We start from the raw sequence: 22,294 nt of genomic DNA on the forward strand, positions 1-22,294 counted from the left end.
CGAATTCGCAATTTCTAATAGGGTGATGAATTGCATTTAAGGAATCTCTATTAGAGATTCCTTAAATCCAATTCCTCGCAAATATGCGAGTTCGCAAATAGCGATTTTTGCATTTGGGATGATGAATCCCAAATGCAAAAATCGCACTCGCAAACGGCCAGATTCTCAGAATCTGGCCATTTGCGAGCGCTATTCAGGTTCATGAATATGGCTGTATATGCCTTGGGCAATTAAGGATATCTCAAAGATTTTAATAGGTATATAATAATGCTATGACCCCCAAATGACTTTTAATGTGAAGAAATCTTACATTTTATATTGTGTCTTTTATTTCAGGCTGACGATAAGTGTCTGTGGATTAATTCAATTAAGTGTTATCAGTGAATTTTATGATGTTTGTAATTGTGTATGTCAAATGGTGTCTATGTAATATTTCGCTAAAAATGTATTTCTTAGAAATAAAGGATTTTTACTAATTGACACTGAGCAGAATTATAATTTGTTTGTAAACAACAAAAGAGACAGCTAGCGTTTTAGCTCTTTTCTTCTGAGCTATATGTTGCTGAAATGATTTCCCATTAGCTGAGAGGGTGGAATGTATGGCATCATGTTTATCTATTTCCACCCTTGGAGTTCTTTACAAGAAAGATAGAATCAGAATAGATCTTCATGTTACCAGTACGTCTGGGCTATACATGGTTTTTACAGTGACTCATTAAACTGGTTAAAATATTTTATAGCAATTTTATGCTGCACATTAGTGTATTTATTTTAAGAGCTTATTTACCATTTATTCTGCACATCTGCAACCACATTCCCTACCAATTAAATAAGAAGTGCCAAGAAAGCAAGAATTTAGAAGAAAATAGTGGAAAGGTGTATGGTGTGACTATTTCCTATAAAGAAGAAAATACCCTCATATGTGAACTACAAGGATACTGCAAGTCCCAACAGAATTAACTCTTATTCGGCCTACGGATTAGAAACTTTATATGGTCATGGAACTCCTTCCATGCACTATCTTTATAATGTACAATGTGGGTAATGTAGCCCAAATACAAACAAAGAAACATGAAAGAAAAGTATTTGACTAATCAGTGATAATCAAAAGTAAAGAAATGACACACAAAGATTATGAAAATCTATGTTTAAGGTTTAGCCAAATTGTCAGATAGAGAGTGAAACTGACCAAAGATGGGGAGGAAAACATCTTCTTTGAAGATTCACAGGAAAGAGGCAAGTAATGCACCAGCTCCGAAGAGGTTGTATTGGCACAGGTGTCAGATACGTTTAAGCATCTGATACAGACACCAGTGGAGTCATTTCTCTATCCAATAGTTGGATGAGTTCCACAAGTTTGATTTCTTTTTAGGCAGTGGTTAGAAAGGAAATCTGAAGGACAGAGGGCCCAATTTAGAGTTTGGAGGACAGTTACTTTGTCACAAGCACAACTGATATTATGTCCCTTCTCTTACACGTACACTATGATATAATGAATTTGTTATAAAACGGACATCAGTTTTATGATGGTGATGGAGCCTAAAAACTAAAATTCTTTATAAATGATGTCACATTCCACTATCACACTTACCAATCAATACCAGGCCCATAAACATAGAGAGTGAGGTGAATGGATACTATATGTTTGTTTAAGACATTCATAATAAACTATCTACAATAAACAAGACCAGCTTGTCATTTTAAAAAGTTTATTAAAACATATTTAAGAAAACTTAGGTTTGGAACTTTATTCAGCAAGCATTAGAAAAAGTCATAAGTAAGTTTTATTCAGCATTTTATAAAGAGAGCTTAATTCAAGAAATTATTATTCATTAGCAGAAATAAGTGAAAAAGAGCATTTCCAAAACCTAACTAACTATTCTGTCTCTACCCTCATCGCCTGAAAACAAAGTCTTAAAAAGTTACATTTCTTACGTGTAATCAACGGACAGCAGAACACGTCCTTCTGGAATCAAGAGCGTAAGCCAAAAGTTTGCAGTTAACGCCTATTCTTATACTCTAAAAAAGCTGAGCTAACTATTTTTCACATTCCAACAGCTGAATTCTGGCTCTCCATTGGCTGAATCACCTCACGCCACAGTAAACTGTGACATCTTCCACCACGAGACCAGGCTTTACACAAAGTCATTGTTCATGCACAGAATCCTGGCAATAGTTCCATAGTCCGCTACAATTTGTAGCAAAAATGTTCAAGCAATAGGAAATCTTGTCACGTCTCTTCCTTTTAGCCTTGAGCCAGACCGTTCTAAACTTTCGTGGCACATCCAAACCCACTCCACAGAGTTGACTTTAGCAGTTCATTTTTTGAAGCTTTCAAAATAAAAGTTTGTAGGCTTGTCATCTTTTTTTTCAAAATAACTTTCTCCTGTGGCTTAGCATCAGTAGGCCTCTTATAGAAGGCGTCAATTTTCTGCGCCACTTTTTGCCTGCGACCCTGCGCCACTTTCAGCCTGCATCACTTTCCAGAAAACTATTATTTAAACAAACACAAAAGAATAATTAATTCAGGTAAAACAAACCCTTCTGTACCACCCAGCCCTTGCTAATTATTAATTAACCCACTAATAAAAGACATTTAGCAAAAGCAAACAAATAAAGCAACACATATAATAACTACCATTCTTCATGTAATCCAGCTTTATGTTTCTGAAAGAGTAAAAAGATGATTAAATAATACACAGACAGACAAACACAACATAGGACATACATGTAAGCACATATAAAGGCACATGCCATGAATGATCAGCTGCATGTTAATGGTGACAAAGACAATAGGACAGACATAACAAACAGGACAATATTAATAATGTGTTACAAAAACAGACTTGCAATTGCAACAAGAGCACATATAATTAGTTTCCCGCGTGTTCATGTGTGGTGCAAACTTAATCTAGGTTGGTTTAATCAAACAAATCATGCAAACACTTATTAATATATTAATTCAAATTATGAGAGTATGACATCACAAGCTTAAATAAAATATTTCTAAAGCTCGCTCTATCAACTCCCTCATCTGGTGATTTCAAAATCACCAAACAACACCCAAAAATTTTAATTAACATTTTTATCTATTGAACATGTTTCAGGCTTACTCTGGATTAGTATTTAAGCTCTAATTTCATCTATCTCATAATTAGTATTGAGTCTTACATATTACTAATTCTGTATCCTTTACCCTTTCTTTATTCAGCTAAGTTGAATCCTTTCCACCTTTGAATCCCCAACCCCCAATGAATTTATTAAAAAAACTAAGTTTTAAAATTACATAACTACATTTTGAATTGCACCAACAAAACAAATATCAATCTGAGTATTATAAAACAAAACAAAAAAAAAAGTAAATTTGTGAAAATTTTTGAAAAATTAGTACATAGTATATACCCCCTCTTTTTTTTTTTTTTTTTTTTTTTTTCATTTTCTAAACATGTTTTCTTCGACCTTGTGTCTTACATAAAAGTGTTTCCAGCTAACACAATTTCTTCGACCTTGTGTCACCCTGACAAAATTTCTTCAGCCTTATGCCAAAAATAAACCTTAACTTAAAGAAAACTAACACAATTTCTTCAGCCTTATGCCAAAAATAAACTTTAATTTAAAGAAAACTAAACTTAGTCATTGTCACCATTTTGACTGCTACTGCACTCCTCAACAATTGGAGTGATAGTTATGTAGGCCCATTCTGGAGACTTGTATTTTACATTTGGTCTCAATGGTCTTTTGCTTTTCCTGGCAATCATTTCAATTTTCTCTTCAGCTTGCTCTTTTTTGTCTGAATCACTCTTCTGACTTGACACTTCATATTTGAATTTTAAATCTTTAGGCCAGACATCACCTTTAAGCCAGACATCACCTTTTCTCAAGAGTTTCTTCTTAGGCTTGCTTTCTTTACATTCAGCTTTCCAAGCCTTTTTTCTGAATTTTCTTATCTCAGACTCTTCACTCCCATCTGTAACATTTTCTGAGACTTTAAATCTGTACCAAGGAACTTCTTTACTCAGCAGCTTCACTCCGTTAGAAACATCATCCTTACAGCTGGTACTTGGTAATTCTTCCTCTTCTTCAGGGATCACCATTAGCTTCCCAGTTTCAGGATTCTTGTTCCCGCACACAGAGCTACTCTTCTGCTTTTCAATACTCTCCTGGACTTGATTATCTTCTTGCTCAGAATTTTCTGCTTCTGAATCTTCTCTTTCTGCTTGAGATTCTTTTTCTAGCAGATTTTCTTAATTTTCTGAATCTAGAATCACAATCTCTAGATCTTCTTCATTCAATCTTTCATTCACATGGACATCATCATCCAGATGTCGACCACCTTGTCGATCTTCAAAATCTGGATTTTTGACATCATCATCCAGATGTCGACCACCTTGTCGATCTTCAAAATCTGGATTTTCTTCAGGAATTTCTTTTTCAGAGTCTGAATCAGTTGTAGTCTTTTCACTAACTTCATCAGTGTTATCAGGTGCAGGTGCATAAAGGGTATTACTGATATGCATCCACCCAGTATCTGTTGTCACCTGACTTGCTTTCTGCCACCTGGGTACTAGACAGTTTCTCTTCCGATGAGCCTTTGTTCTGACCAAGTCTCTTGGCAATAGATCATGAGCCTGCTCCTTTTCCATATCTGTTCCCAACTGATGGAATACAGAAACTGTATCATTCTTTCTTGTTGGAAAAGCTTCGACCCATTTTGAAAATAAACAAATGATGACTAGGACATATCTCAGTTTGTTATGTTGGGGCATTTCAAAAAGATCTGTTTGAATAGTTGTAAATGAACCACCCTCCCGGCCTATGGTTCCCAAATTCTCAAATGTCTTTTGATCTGGATTGTTTTTCTGGCATGTCAGACATGTTTCCCTAAACAGTTCAATCATTGTATCTCTTGCTAAATGACCTGGACCATGGTACATCTGTGCCATGTCAGCAATCCTGCAATTGGGCATAATAGGTCTGTCATCTCTGTAAAACCAAATGTCATCCTCCTCTTGCTGTCTGAAACCTTCTTTGAGCCATGTGTTTTTCTCCTCAACATATACCTCATCTTGTAATTGTTTTAACTCTTGCCATGTCTGAATTGCAAAGATTAGTATGAGGATGCATGAAACATGTTCATTGAATTTCTCCCCTTTGATTGCAACCCACTCCTGAGCACTAAATTTAACAATGGTACCTGCGTGCTCATTGCCTTTTGAGACATGATTATTTATCTCTCCATTTTCAGTACTTTTTATCTCTGCTATTTGGTCTAGAAGCTCAGATTCTTTATTGAAGTCTGGCATGCCCTGAACAGGAGTTTCACTCAAACTCTTTTTAAATTGCTCAATGACTTCGAGCTTTATTTCTGTCAGGACAATTGGGTCTTTTATATCTGCTTTTGTCAGTCTCCGCAATTGTTTTGCACATCCTGAGAAAGCACTAATCCATTGGCAATAGTAACCAAGCATGCCTAGGAGCATTCTTACCTGTTTTTGTGTCTTTGGGAATTCCATTGCCTGAATCATTTTAATTCTCTCAATAGTTACCTGTCTGGAATTTCTCTCTTGGAACCTGAAAGCAAAAATTATTTGACTCTCTGGGTGCATTCGGACCCAATACCACTCAGCCTCATGTGGTATCTGATAAAAGATCTCAGCTGGTTTAGGCACAATAGGACAACAAGGGATAACTATCTCGTTAACCTTTCTTAGGTCCTGTACTTTTCTGTGCATTTCATCTGGCTTTCTAATTCTCATATCTGGTGAATTACAAAGACTGTTCTCAATCTCTTTTGGGACACCCTGCTTAATGAATGTTTCAATAACAGGAATTGTTTCTGGCTTCATCTTGTACTGTGGAACATTAGGAAATGAGTTTCCCTGCTTGTTTGCAATTTTAACTGGATCACGTCTGTTTTCCTGAACTCCACTGAATCCTGTATCTGTATTGTATTTCTGCTCATTAACATAATTTAGAAATAGCGGCGAAGGTATCTCATTCTGCTGAATCACCACCTGTCGCTGAATTTGTACCTGTTCATTCAGTAACTGTTGCTGCTTATTTATCTCATTCTGCATCTGTGCATTTTTACACTCTCCTACAAAAGCTAAGGTCGATTTTTCCTTCTCTTTTTTCCTTGTCCATTTTGTTTCCCATTTATTCAGACTACCCCTTTTTCTCAAAGCCCAAATTAAATCTTTTATATGGGCAGAGGCAAACCTACCTGTATTGTTCAAGCCTTCGATGTCCTCATTATCCTGTAATCTTTTTAATCTGTCTGTACTGATTGTATTATCCAGTAATTTGTACTCACCAGGCTGTGTCAGGTCGACGTCAGTATTTTCACTAGGTGAAATTATAGTCATCACTCTCTCTTGCTGAGTTTGAATCATTACTAACTTATTTTCAGGTACATTAGAATAAAGTTTTTCAGCAAACGTTTGAATTTCACAATTCAATGTGACCATTAAAGCTGTGGGACTAGTTTCATATTTTCTAAGTACTTGGGGAACACGTTCATTAGTCACAGGAACTGTCACTACTTCCATGACGGACGATAACTGCTCAATTAAATCATTAGTAGAACTTACATGATCATGAATATTAATTTCAGAAGTACTAGGCATCTCATCATACCTACCTGTTGTGACACCTTGAGAAAGGGTCTGGACTGGGACTCCATTAATCTGGACTGGGACTCTTGGCTTTACATTAATCTGCTCTGGGCGTTTGCTTGAATTTCTATCCTGATCTGTATTTACAACATCATTTTTACAATGATCAATTAATTCTTCTCTGTCAGGTTTATTATTTACATTCGCTAAATCAAAAATTGGATTTTCATTAAAAATTATCTCTTTGCGGGGAGGTGGTATTCTTTCAGAATATGTGTCATTTAAAACTGCATCTTTAGCATCTGTATTTTTATTATGTTTACTAGTTACTCCATTACTCACCTGTTTATTCATTAATTTGCTCTCACATGTAGCAACAACCCTTTTAACCTTTTCAAAAATATTTTCCATTTTCTGATAGCAGAAAAACATTTTCTTCGTCATTGAATAATTTTTATTCATGTTTTAATATACTTACCTCTATTAAAATTAATTAAAATAATTAATAATAAGTAATTACGTTCACTTAATTGGCCTAATAGCGTTTACTGATCAATTAATTAATTTACTTAACAAAGTCAGGTGAAGTAAAACTTTATAACCTGATCAATTTAATATAACTCCTAATTTACCTGCATCGCTAATTTTAATAAACCTGGAAAGAAATATGTATTTACAAAACAGCAATATAAAACATTTATTCAACACTTTAATGTGACTGGGTATATATTTTAATACATTTATTTGCACTTACACACCTTTCTGCATCATCAGCTGTGGAAAAAGAAAACTTAATGTGTTTCCCTTTAATTTAAATATAATGTCTTGCTGCCACCTTGAACACAACGCAACCTTCCTAATTACACCAGTAATTACAGTAACTAGCAAAATCCTTGGAAATATTTATTTATTTAATTACCCTACACAATCTTTGTTCTCCCTTTGTTTGAAATTTTCAAATCACAAACATTGCTATGACTGTTACTGTGGTTCCGGTCCTACTACTGCTACAGCTCTTGTGGCAGCTACTAATGCTTTGACCTTATTTTGTGACAGCTGATATCACTGCTGTTTCTGCTCTGCACACCCTGTTACCATGTGACAGTAGATATCACTGCTGTCCCTGCTGCTGTGGTATCCACTATTTTCCAGCAGTAAGTCTTGGGCTAAGTAAGTTTTGAGCATTTATAATAAAGAAAAACAAAGCATTCGTTTTCTAGAGTGTTGACCAATCACAGAATTTTTATCATAACACTTTAGCCAATTACAGCGCTATTACAGTAACCTATGCTGCTGTTGCAATCCTTTTCCCTTCCCTCGCGCTATTACAACAACTCTTTCTTTGTAAAAAATTAAATCTCGGCCGATAGCAAGCTTGGCGCTTCAGCCAATCACAACACAGCAGCTGAAACGCTCGGCCAATCACAGCGCAGCTGTTTGCTGTGACGTATGCTTCACTGCTTCAGTCTCTCTCCCTTCGTGCGCTCAGGCCTCTGCTTTAGGAGATATTATTTGAATACAGCGCACAATCTCTCACCCAACCCATATCAGCTGTAACAAGCTTTTCCTTTTACAAACAACAGCGCAATGAAGAAGGAAATCAAATCGGGGACATTATTCAATTGTAATAATTATTTTAAGCAACAACGCGCTTCAGCCAATCACAGCGCGACTTTGCTGTGACATCACGAACGCCTCAGCCAATCAGGGCGCTGTTGACGATGTTTCATCCAATTACAGCGCAGCACATCAGCCAATCACAGCACAGCGGCTGTTGCTATGATGTATGCTGTTGCTTTGGGAATTATTTTTACACAGCGCTCAGACACGCTCCTTAAACAACGCAAGAAGAAGAACAAACTGAGACATTCGGTGCGCGGCTTCTCCCCAAGACCAACACGGAGCCTCGCCCAATCAGAGCGCGGCTCACGGAGCCTCGCCCAATCAGAGCGCGGCTCTGCTTCTGACACGACGGCGTTTACACCAATGAGAGCGCGGCGGCTGACGTAGACAGCCGCTGCAGCTCCAAGCTCTCTCTCAGCGCTTCCACTCCTCAAGCAGCCCCCTCCCTTGTAATCAGTAGATAATGGTATTGCGCATCGGCCAATTACTGCGCGACCATTCTAAACAAAGCGTTTTCAACTAATCATAACGCCGCTGGGAACGCTTTAACCAAACACAGAACCACAGCCATGATACACGCTCTCACTTCTAAACAGCTCCTTATATATATAATAAATAAAATAAACTCAACCGACACCCGTGAATAAAACCCGATCAGTGATACTTTAATTCTCCGTGACCACTCTGAAACCCTGAATCAATTTTAAACGAATCACAGCGCAGCTAGGACGCCTCAGCCAATCGGAGCGCAGCTTTACCGTGACGCTCCAGACACCTCAACAAATCAGAGCATGGCGGCTCTGACTATACAGCCGCTCTCCGCGTTCAGCCCATATGACACACGCATTCTTTATTATTTGCGCGGCTGCATTAAAGTGAGGATATTCCCAAAATGTATTAATTAATTTGTCAGTGGCAACACGCGTCAACCAAGTATTGCACAACCACTTCTAACACAATGGAACGCTCAGCCTCAGATGCCTTAACTAATCAGAATACAGCCTCAGACGCCTTAACTAATCAGAGTGCGGCAGGGCTATGACGTACACAGCCGCTGCGGCTCGAAGCTCTCCCCACACACTCTCGCTCCTAAAAAATAGCCCCTCCTTCACAAAATTCGATCGGGGCACTTTTCAACGAATTTAAATAGCGCGCAATGCTTTTTGAAGTTATTTAAATAGCATAAACACAATTTAATACTTTAAAACAGCGCAGACTTCACCTAAAAAAGGCTTCAGAGCGCTCTACAATATTTTAAAAATAGCGCATTCTTTACCAAGGAGGCTCAAAAAAACGTTTTCCTATCATTTTATAAAAACGCAATTAATAACAACATTGAAAACAAACCATTTGTCTGCTTCTCTAATAAAGAGATAGTTTTAAACATTCATTCAAGTATCCCTAACGTGGAATAGACGACGCTATTCTCACAGAATAGTCTCATTTACTAGTAAGGCAATTCTTACCCTACCCTTCTAACAGGTAATAATCAAAAGAGTCTCATTTAAAAGCAGACACCTAGATCCAGCAAGTTCAAACTCAACCCAGTTAACATTACAAATCATTCACACACTTTCAAACAAAGAAAACCCTGTTCATACACACACGAATTCTTGGCAGGACTTGAACCAACCACAGAAAACGTCAGGCGTTGATAAGAATAGACGACGCTTATTTCCTTCCTCAGGACTCTAACCTTGGAAGAGAAATCAACGCTTATTTTTCCTCCTAGGACTCTAACCTTGGAAGAGAAAACAACCCTTACCCTTCACACAAGCTTGGATATATCTACTACTCTCTTCACAGAAAGCTTTAAAACAGGCTCACCAGGTCCCTCTGCTTAATGCTACAATTTCATAGGCAATCCTCACTATACATTCAACCATGCAATCTAAGGTCCCTAAACTTGTGTTGTACGCCCACAACACGTGATATATGCTATACCACAATTTTGAAACAGACAAATGCACTGTGTAACTCTTCTAGTCACACTACCTTGCCGGCAATTAACCAGGAATCTTTCACACTACTGGAAAAATTCCTTAAGACTACATATAACAATCTGACATAACCAAAAACTTAACATATGTTAAACATCAATCCTATGTCTATACCAACATATATGTAACATGCATGTCAAAAACAACATATAAACCGTCTGAAGCTACCAAATTGGTGGAGCCTAAAAACTAAAATTCTTTATAAATGATGTCACATTCCACTATCACACTTACCAATCAATACCAGGCCCATAAACATAGAGAGTGAGGTGAATGGATACTATATGTTTGTTTAAGACATTCATAATAAACTATCTACAATAAACAAGACCAGCTTGTCATTTTAAAAAGTTTATTAAAACATATTTAAGAAAACTTAGGTTTGGAACTTTATTCAGCAAGCATTAGAAAAAGTCATAAGTAAGTTTTATTCAGCATTTTATAAAGAGAGCTTAATTCAAGAAATTATTATTCATTAGCAGAAATAAGTGAAAAAGAGCATTTCCAAAACCTAACTAACTATTCTGTCTCTACCCTCATCGCCTGAAAACAAAGTCTTAAAAAGTTACATTTCTTACGTGTAATCAACGGACAGCAGAACACGTCCTTCTGGAATCAAGAGCGTAAGCCAAAAGTTTGCAGTTAACGCCTATTCTTATACTCTAAAAAAGCTGAGCTAACTATTTTTCACATTCCAACAGCTGAATTCTGGCTCTCCATTGGCTGAATCACCTCACGCCACAGTAAACTGTGACATCTTCCACCACGAGACCAGGCTTTACACAAAGTCATTGTTCATGCACAGAATCCTGGCAATAGTTCCATAGTCCGCTACAATTTGTAGCAAAAATGTTCAAGCAATAGGAAATCTTGTCACGTCTCTTCCTTTTAGCCTTGAGCCAGACCGTTCTAAACTTTCGTGGCACATCCAAACCCACTCCACAGAGTTGACTTTAGCAGTTCATTTTTTGAAGCTTTCAAAATAAAAGTTTGTAGGCTTGTCATCTTTTTTTTCAAAATAACTTTCTCCTGTGGCTTAGCATCAGTAGGCCTCTTTTAGAAGGCGTCAATTTTCTGCGCCACTTTTTGCCTGCGACCCTGCGCCACTTTCAGCCTGCATCACTTTCCAGAAAACTATTATTTAAACAAACACAAAAGAATAATTAATTCAGGTAAAACAAACCCTTCTGTACCACCCAGCCCTTGCTAATTATTAATTAACCCACTAATAAAAGACATTTAGCAAAAGCAAACAAATAAAGCAACACATATAATAACTACCATTCTTCATGTAATCCAGCTTTATGTTTCTGAAAGAGTAAAAAGATGATTAAATAATACACAGACAGACAAACACAACATAGGACATACATGTAAGCACATATAAAGGCACATGCCATGAATGATCAGCTGCATGTTAATGGTGACAAAGACAATAGGACAGACATAACAAACAGGACAATATTAATAATGTGTTACAAAAACAGACTTGCAATTGCAACAAGAGCACATATAATTAGTTTCCCGCGTGTTCATGTGTGGTGCAAACTTAATCTAGGTTGGTTTAATCAAACAAATCATGCAAACACTTATTAATATATTAATTCAAATTATGAGAGTATGACATCACAAGCTTAAATAAAATATTTCTAAAGCTCGCTCTATCAATGGAATTACCATCCGTCAAACTCTAAATCAGGTACAAAGTCTAATATCAAAATACATTCATATTTTTATACTGGTCGCATATAATTTTGTTAGGATAATTTGTCATAAAATGGTTTATCTTACTTTTTATTTTGACATTATCATATAGATTATTAAAATCATGCGCACATTCAATGGGGACCAAGACCTAGGTACAATTTTAAGCCGACCCGGATGAAGCAGACGTCGAGTAGGACTTGCCACTTTGCCAATTTTCCCCCTTTCTGGCTCTCATAATTCATCAGCGGTATATGGCAGCATGCTGGAGCCAGTGAGAGTCCCTGGAAGATCGATACATTGCAGTTGAGCTCCTGCTGAAGCCTTTAGTTATGCCCTATTACTCCCAGCAGGACAAAGTCAGATGTCATAGTCGTGAAGGGCACTTCACCATGGGATGCATGGTTCACCTTGCCTCAGTGCCAAGTCCTTCATGGAGACTTAAAACCTTTTCGGATCCTGTTCTTCTTCCATGTGTGAGGGCACAAGGCTCTAGATGATGAGAGCACCATAGGCTTGGCAACGCTTCTGTGATGGTCCTGTAACAGCCTCAAATGTGAAGTGAAAAAGCTCTAAGCAGAGAAAACCGACTATCTGCAATCAACGTGGTTGTAACTTTCTTTCAGAGCTTTGGGTACTTTTTTCTGTTCTTTGAGAAGTGAGAAAATTACGATGTCGTAATATTTCTTGACGTTAGGGAAGTAACTCCTGGCCTATCCTTCTGCCCCCCCCCCACCCCACAAATAAAATCCATACATCCAGGACTCCCTTATGATCCAGTGAAGGCCATTCACACCTTGCCAACTGGATCTTCCCACATAATAATGCCCTTCCCCGCGCCTTTTGTGTCCTTGAGGGAGTGAACAGGGGACTAGCCAATTGACACTTGGAAAGCAGTTCCACTTCCTCAGTGCAAGTAAGATCAAGTGTCTTTCAAATGTTTTTACCCAGCAAGACAGAGAGAGCTCTTCTTGTCTTCATGTTTTTCCACATACAGGAATGTTCTAAGGAAATGGTGGCGTGGTGATGTTGCATAGGGACATTCATTGTGGCAGAATTTAACCCCCATTTTCAGCTCTTTATTTTTTAACGTACTGCAACCCTTCCCAGATTCCAGTATTCATACTGACACAATTCAGGTTCCCCTCTTAGGAGCTCCGCGTAACCTCAAGCTCCTACCCCACCTCCAACTAAAATGAGGGAACACCCCCTACCCATGATCTGGGAAAAGATTTATCTCATGCCATGGGCAGAGATGAATGTCTCCGAGACCCCTATGGAAGAAAAGTTTTCATTCACGTGAGTCCCCATTTGAGATCTTCATATGAGAAGGAAAGATGCTGCTGAAATTCTTTCGATACAGTATGTCTCTCCTTTTCCTAAATCGGTCATCCCACCTAAGAGGTTTGTGCTTGCACCATAATATTCTTTCTGGCTTTTGAAGTGGCTATATTGTCCTCTAGTAGGTTAATACTTTACACCTTACTGAAATACAAAGTGCTGTCACTGGAGTAAAGACAGCCAGAAGAATTGATGTATTTAGGCAGAACAAAGTGCACTTTTTAAAGGTTATTATTTCACTACACGATTCATGAAATCTGCTTTCACCACAGAAAAATAACTTTCAAGCACGTTTATACCATTTTCCCACACTGGATTTTTTTACAACATTGACCCTGACGCACAGAATGTTTTCTCCAAGCATGTAGAGGTAACTGGTTTCTCATCCGTGTCTCCCAAAAAGGGGCAAATGCAACCAAAATTTGGACTGTGTGTTCCTGTTTTGGGACACACCCATTGGTGTCAGATCACAAGATGTATAACCTCAGAAGAACCCAGTGACTTCATACATGGTGGAGATGGAGAACACGCCAATGGAAACTACAAACATGCAACACAAATGTTCTAGGGATTTATAGTTAACAATACTACACAAGCCCAAATCATGATTAACACAGAAAGGAGTTCCATTTCATTGGAGCTTAGAATAGTTACTGCCTTTTAAAGATGCAAAGACACTTTTACCACTGCTCCCATTTTTAAACACCCAAATTGTAAGCTTCGTTTCTTTGTTGAAGTAGATGCCTCTTCCAATAAGTTTGGAGCCTTTCTTTCTCATACAGAATCCGAAAACCAGGTTAGTACATCCTATGGAATATTTTTCCAGGATGTTGATATCTTCAGAAAAAACTGCACAATATGTGATTGGGAGCTGTTTGCCTTTTTAAGGTGCTTAATATTGTATCGCCATTTGGACTGATCCAAAACTCTGGGATATTTGACGTCAATGAAGTGCATAAATCCTCAACATACAAGATGGTCCCTTTTCTTTCCAAGATTTCAGTGTCAGATAACCTATCATCCAGAAAACAGGCATAGTCTACCAAATACCGTACAAAGTCAAGGATAACAATTACATTATTTTATTTTCAACAGTGCTCTCCGTACAATCACCAAGACATCCATAAAGATCATAGATCAGCCCTAATCCATCTAAGATTAGTGTTAGCCAAATATAAGACATGTGGAGATCGATGTCATAGTCCGAGTCTAGTCTTCAATATAGGAAATGAAGTTGGGCTTTCCGCAGATTACCAGTCCATTCCAATGGCTCACCTAACTTTTCCCTAATTATTTACATAATTTCCCATTTACGAAGTTGATATAGAAAGCCGCAGTAAAGTTGAAATTGTTTGATCACTATAAAATCCACGTATCTTGAATTTTAAAGGCTATGTCTCACACATCCTCAAAACCACCAACTACTTTAGTCGATGGAGCTTCTGAATACAAGGGAGAGGAGATCCTAGACTCAATGGAATAGGGGAGAGGAGTACTTATTGGCATGAATAATATGAAGTTTTGGAATTCCTGGGAGCTAGAACTTTTTTTTCATGTAGTATGCTTAGTGTCTGCATTTCACAAGAAGTTTCAAGGTAAACTCACACCCAATAGGAGAACGGGGTTGTTTGGTAGGAAAGTACTGTTAAGTCACAAGATGCACAGACTCAGAAGCGACCTAAAAGACTCCATTTGTGGAGGACATGGAAAACAAGACAAGAAACTGCAAACCAAAGATAGAGGACAAACACTTCCAGGTATTATAGTTCAGTATGCTACACCAACCACTACAGGGCCGGCCATTGAGGACAACCTTTCCAGGTCAATCCCAGTAGAGTAGTATAAAGAATTTGTATATGCATAAGTAGGTGTCTGGTAATTGTGGTTGTTGTGACCCCTTTACATTTCCTACAGTTAATTCCCAACATTTTAAGTACCTGTATCTTTGCTATTTTCCTATTTCTCTGGTTCTCTCGGTCCTAGTCCCTTTTTTAACCTGGTCTTTGTTCATAGTTATCCTTCGCGGTGCTGCAGAGTCCCTCCTTGCTACTTTGATCTTGGACAAAAATCGTCGTTTGCCTGCGGGATATTCACAGTCTACCGAATTCTGCAGTGGGTGTGTCCAATTCTCAAATGCCTTCTCTAGTCATGGTATATATGTACTAAAGCTTACTTACTTATTGTGTGCCTTTTGGCAGAGAAGTCTCAGTGCCTCCACACAGTCCAAGACGCTGTGCCGTTGGGTCTGCTATGCCACTGTGGTCTTCTGACCATCTACCTTCCGGAGCGAGTGCCTTTTTCCTCTTTCTCTCTGAAAACCTTCCTTTTCCTCTTCACTTTCATACAGTTTTACAGTGGAGGTGGGCTGGCCCACATGGGGAGAAGGAAGAGATTAAACTTGATATCCAACAATTTATAATTCATGGCTAGTGACAAACCATACTTTTAGTCAAGGGGGTCATTTTCACAACATAGCATTTCTGGCAGATTTACCACAACATGTGCTTGGATTACCATGTATTGTATTGTAATTGCATTTATATAGCACGTACTACCCCTGACGAGGCGTTGAAGCGCTTTATCGTGGGTATGCAGGTTTGTTTCTAAATCATAAAAGAAAGCAGAGCTCTCATTTCTCATAGGTACATATTTCCAATAATTTGGAATTCCAAAAAGATTATCAGGTTACACCTGGGCACCTGCTCAATTAACTCCTCTTTAGGCATTGGTGCAGTGCAAAGTTGTCCATCCTTTACACATCACAAAAGATGACAGAAATGTTCGCCGATATGTAACATGAACATGCACCTAGCAATTTTTTTTTCTTGAATCAAGGATTGATGAAACATACACTCAACATTACTATTAAAGAGTGACTTTATTTTAGAACTGGAGAATTTATTCTTATGTTTAACAATGCTAATTTAGATGCTTAAAGAATCATTAAACCTTTCTCATCTAATAAATCATGTACTTTCACTGATGAAGAAACCCGACTTTCCTAAACCTGTGCTATATTGTCTGTCTATTATGATGGCTTGAAAGTTTGTCTAAAACCCTCTTCGCATGTACAGAATGCTATTGCAATCCAATTCAATTCAATATTGCTTTATTTCGATTTTGGTTGCAAATCATAAAAGCATACAAAAAAAGCATACATATGTGCATACATAAATACAATCAAATAACCATTTATAATACAATTTTTAAAATACAATATACGATATTTACAGAATAAAATGTTAGACGATTGGCAACCTGCAAATTGAATTCATGTAAAAGTCTTGGCGTTACTTGTTACAGTATTAAAATTCAGGTTTGAGTATTATACAGTGTGCAATCTAAAGTCAAGCGGTGACGAACAAGACATTTAAGAAAGCTAGCCACTAGGAAAACCAACCGCTCACCCTGTAATAATTGTAAAAAAAGCAATGCTGGACAATATTGTCTAAAGCCAGTGCTCCTTAGTATAGGTATAAGCCATTTTTTCCTGAGCTTATGATAAAAGGCGCAGAAAAATAAAATATGGGCAGTAGATTGTGACAAGACACCATCACAAGGACAGGGAGGGAGCACTTTTGCCCAATTGTTCCTGGAGGGAAATGCAACCAATCTATAAAAATAATTCATTCTGAACATTACTAGCAGATGACGCTCGTAACTCGTGGTGTTATAGGTGAGGTACGGCTGTATAGTGGGTTCCGCTTGTGTAAGCAAGGCATGAGTAACAGAAGGTTTGGTAATCTCACTCATCAATCTCAAATCCTCTAGATGAGCCAAGCATTTCTTTTTTAAGACCTTTCTCGGAACCTCGCGAATTAGGGAGGGATTTAAATAATATTGATCCCACCCCAAATCATGGAAAAACCTCGCTATATACCGCAACCACCTTGAGTTATTAGCGTTAGCCATTTTCAAGCAGTCAGAAAGAATAAGTTGGGTAAAGGTTGCCTTATCTGAGGTCCAAATCCTATGCCACAGTAACAAAGGTTCAGTTTTTGCTAGGTCCGTTACATATGGAAGACCTAGCTCGGTGTGACAAGCGAAAGTGCCTGAACTACCAGGGACTCCAAGAAGATACCTTAAAAAGGAGTTTTCTACCCTTTGAATGCTATCAAGAGCAACAAAACCCCAAAGACCAGCCCCATACAGGGCCACAGAGAGACATTTGGCTTTGTATATCTTGATCATTTCTGGGGGAGCTCTCTTTCCCATCTTTCTAGCGAAATTGGTTAGGGCAGCTGTGGTTCTTAAAAAGAGCAGTTTACGTGTTTCCACGGCTGCTGTCCACAAGAGTTTGTGGTCTATTGTTATACCCAGATAAGAGTATTTATCAGTGATCGCTATTTTATCCTTGTTGAGGTAGATCCCCCTCATTTTGTTTTTACGACTTGATCCCACCCTCATAACAAAGGTTTTACTGATATTTATTTTCAGATCCAGACCTGCCATAAACGTGGAGTATCTATCCAGATTCTTTTGAAGTTTGAGTGGGGTGCGGGCTAATATGACTGTGTTGTCCGCATAGAGGAGTGCGGGAATTGGTCGATTTTTCACCATTGGAAGGTCCTGGCACTCCTTCAACCTCTCTCTTTCCAGCCCATTCGTGTACAAAGTAAAAAGGAAGGGTGCCAGGACACACCCTTGCCTCACCCCTCTTTCCACTGGAAACTCCTCCGTCAACTCCCCCCCCATCCCGTAGCGGACTTTTGCTGTGGCGTTTGAGTAAAGTTCGCTCAGGAATTTTACTTTGTTCGATGGTGCCCCCATGTCGATCAACAGAGACCAAAGTTAAGAGTGGGAGACACAATCGAACGCGGATGATAAGTCCACATAGACCATATAGAGGTCTCCGACTTTGATGGAAACGTATTTATCAATCAGGAGGGAGAGGTTTAAGGCCTGCTCAATAGTCCCTAAGCCTTGATGAAACCCATATTGTAGGTCTGAGATAATTCTGCCATCCTCTGCCCAATCTTGTAATAGTTCTAGAATGACTCGACCAGCCACTTTACCAAGGGAGTCTAAAAGTGAGATTGGGCGATAGCAAGAAACAGACCCTCTGTCCCCTTTTTCAAATATGGGAACTAACACGGATCTCGACCAAGATTCCAATAGACCAACGTTGCAAGTTGCATTCAGGACTCTGGTTAGAAGGGGGGTCCAAAGGTCCATTTGGGCTTTGAACAAATCAATTGGGACGCCATCAGGACCTGGCGCCTTCCCATTTTTGCTGACTTTCAGAGCCTGTGCAATTTGCATTGTTGTAAACTGTAGTTCAATAGTATAAGAACTGGATAAATCATTAGGTCTGGAGTCCCGTGAGTTTTGAGAGTCCGGACTAAGAGAAAAAATCTTAGAGAAGTGTTGGACCCAGTCTTTCTCTTTTATTGCTACCTCTATTTTTGGGAGCTTATTGTTGTCATTTAAAAAAGGGGATTTGACCACTTGCCAGAAAGCAGCCGAATTCCTATAGGTGCAGCTTTCGTGCAATTGGTCCCAAAGTTGTTTTTTTTATTCCTTTTTCCTAATTTTGAGTGCTGAATTGTATTTCTTCCGTAGATCTTTTACTTCTTGTGGGATCCTAACTGATTTCCTCAGGGCAGTTTTTAAATTAGAGTAGGCAACCGTACAAGCGTTGTTAAACCAGCCCTTTTTCTGTCTGGATTTTTGCTTTACTTCGATCCACAACGCCTCGTTTATTGTTTTTATGATTGCCTCAAAGTTGGTAATAATTTCTTGATCGGATACATCCAGGCTAAGACATTTTGTGAGATAAGGGAAAGCCCTTACTATCACTTGCTTTGTTATTTCTGTGGGGTCTATTTCCCCCATTTCAAAGCATAACCATTTATTCTATTTAAGGCCAAGTTGTTTTGTGCTAGAATGGAACTATAACCACTCCTTGGATTCTGGGACAATGGCACGGAGATGCTAATTGGGATGTGATCACTTAATGCAATTTTATGTGAAGTGAACACTGCTTCTGCCAACATTTCGCCATTTGAGACCAAGATGTAATCTATAACTGTTTGGTGACCCCTCCCATGAAATGTTGGAATGAGTAACAAGTCTTCCTTGTTGACATTGTTTGCTATAACTAAATCTAGTTCAAACATTATTTCATTAAGGAGATTGCCTAAGGTGCAATGCCTAAAGTGTGTAATTGGGTTGCTGGCTTCATCTACGATACCACAAATGTCATTTCCTTCAGAAATACATGGACCCAGGTTGAAGTCCCCCCCCCCCCAAATATTTATCTCCTCCTTGACAGCCTTTCTCTTACAAACTAGTAGTGTAGAGCGAATCAAAATTCCCACATTCAGTGCTTCAAGATCTGTCAGGTTGTTATAAAAATTTACTACAAGGAAATTATCCTTGCTATTGAAGCATATCCTTAAAATCTGGAAGTTTGGATCTAGTTTGATAGGCACAACCTTAGTCGTGTTAAAGAGGTTTGCGACATAAATTGTTAGACCTCCTTTCGCTCTGCCTGAAGTAGAAGGTTGGGCAGGTGAGAAATAGGTCTTAAATCCCTCCATATGTATCGCATCGCATGCCCAGGTCTCCTGTAATGCTATGATGTCAAATTTAGGAATAAAGTCTACCAGTCATTAGTCACTTTGGCCCGCTGCCCTGCCACATTCCAAAATAAAACTGAGACACAATGTTTTTTCTCAGCCCCTTTATGTCCCCTGTTGTCTGATTTTAGTCTATTATTGGTTTTAGGGTTTTGATCCTGTTCAGAGATGGAAACTACAGAGGATTGGTTTTGACCCGCGATCGAAGTCACGGGATCAATCACTATATCCTGCAAGCAGGTTTGCTTTGGACATTGGATGAGTGAGATGCCATTGGAGAAATGTTGTTCTATGGTCGTAGATGGCACCTTTTGTGAGCTGTCAGAACTATTTTTAGGTAAAATCCCTGTATCGAGTCAGTCAACTCCCTCCATGCCTGAAAAAATGGTGTAACGGTTGTACACTGGAATGGGATAGTTGATTTGCTGATGGGGAAAGAACCTAGGACAGCCTTCCAGATTTAAAGGTGGATGCCTAAACCAGTTATTCTGGTTTCGAAAAGGGGGCTCTCTATGATTTCTCTTGGGATGGAACAGGGGCCTAACATTGCTTACCGGGGCCATTGGAATTCTGGGATAGAAGTATGTCAGGTCACATGTAGTAATAGTGTTACTGCCATTTTGGGGGATCCAGTTAATAATGTGACCAACAGCTCTTTCATCTCTGAAATTTATTACTATTATATCTCCCTTTATGTCTTTTTTCCTTTGTCCTAGCCAGGGAAGAGGTCTGACATACAAAATGTTGCCATTTATATTTGGGGGGAGTGGGCGATTCTGTCTTAGCCAAAATATGACTTTGGGCCCGATGTAGGAAAAACGCTTTTTCCGATTTGAAAATACCGAATCGCACCGAATCGGTATTTTGAAATCGGAAAACGAGATGTAGGAAAAAAAATCGGAAAAATACCGAATCGGTCGTAATCGGTATTGTGATTCGATACGTACCGAATCGGCATCCACCGATTCGGAATTTACCGAATCGGCAACCACCGAATCGTAATTTTCCGATTCGGCTACAACCGATTCGGTAAATACCGAATCGGTGATCGCAATACACCCCCATGGCCAAAAGTCCCATAGGAATGCATTGTAAATACCGAATCGGGAATTTCCGAATCGGTAAAATCCGATTCAGTAAAATCCGATTCGGTAAAATCCGATTCGGTAAAATCCGAATCGGTAAAAACCGAATCGGATTTTTCCGAATCGGCAAGCTAGTCAAACTGAAACCAGAGACAACAGCCAATGAGGTGGATCCACCCTCCCCCACCCTAGCAGGGAGTGGCTACCCAGGCAGGTGCAGCTCATTAGGAACTTTCTGGAGAGCCAGCCTGAGCTGAGCATTCACAGTGAGCAGCAGTGGAAGCAGGATCCAGAGCACCGTGGAAGATGGCTAGCAGCAGTCAGAGCCAGAAGGCTGGGCAGAAGAGGAAACCCAAATTCAGCACCATGGAGCTGCAAGTGTTGGTGGAGGAGGTGGTGAGGGTACACAGGCAGCTGTTTGGGAGGCTGTCCCTCACTGTACCTGAGAGCACAAAGAGGAGGCTGTGGAGCGATATTGGGGAAAAAGTAAACTCTGTTGGTGTTACCCCCAGGAGCCTTGACGACCTCAAAAAGAGGTTCTATGATATCCGCAGCCTAACAAAGCGGAAACTGGCAGAGCTGCAGAGGCAAGCTGGACTTACTGGTGGAGGCAGGAACCCGGCGCCACCCCTCACTGAGCTGGAGGAACTGGTGGCGACTACCATCGAGAGGGAGAGTGTGGTTGGAGTTGGGAACCTGGATAGCTCAGCCAGAGCTACAGCAAAAGGTAAGAAGCATGCGCATCATGACACACCCTACCAGACACCTCCCCTTTAGACAAAATGCACAGCCCAACCCCAGCCCAGTACTGCTACCAACAGACATGAGAAATGCATCATGTTAAATGTAGTCAGTAGAAATAGGCAAAAATGCCAGTGCAGAAGCATAATTAAAAGAACTGTGGAACTGAATCAAAGTATTTGAAATGATATGTGCAATGCTTTAATTGTAGTGACTGTAATACATCAGCACTCAATTCACAAATGCTTCTTCATACCTAGGGGCACCATCAGGCGGAAGAGCAGGAGCAACTGAGGCACCAGCACCAGCAACATCTTCCAGTGCGGTGGCAGGGCCGAGCACTAGTCAAGCAGCCCTGGAGGAGGAGGAGGATGAGAACACCATTGCCCAGGGAAATGAGGAAGACCTAGGACTTTCCTTCACATTTCTTCACTCCCCCCGAATATCTGGCACACCCCCATTGCTGTTCTCCCCAGAGAACTCACCAACAACGGGCCACCCTGCACCTGCCACATCTCCTGCCAGGAGTATTGTTGTGGCTCCATTGAACCCCATCGAGGGAGCAGCGGGTCAGGCCCCAGCTACCAACACAGTAACACCAGTGG

The sequence above is a fragment of the Lissotriton vulgaris genome, chromosome 8 (genome assembly GCF_964263255.1).
Source record: "Lissotriton vulgaris chromosome 8, aLisVul1.2, whole genome shotgun sequence".
NCBI classification, from domain to species: Eukaryota; Metazoa; Chordata; class Amphibia; order Caudata; family Salamandridae; genus Lissotriton; species Lissotriton vulgaris.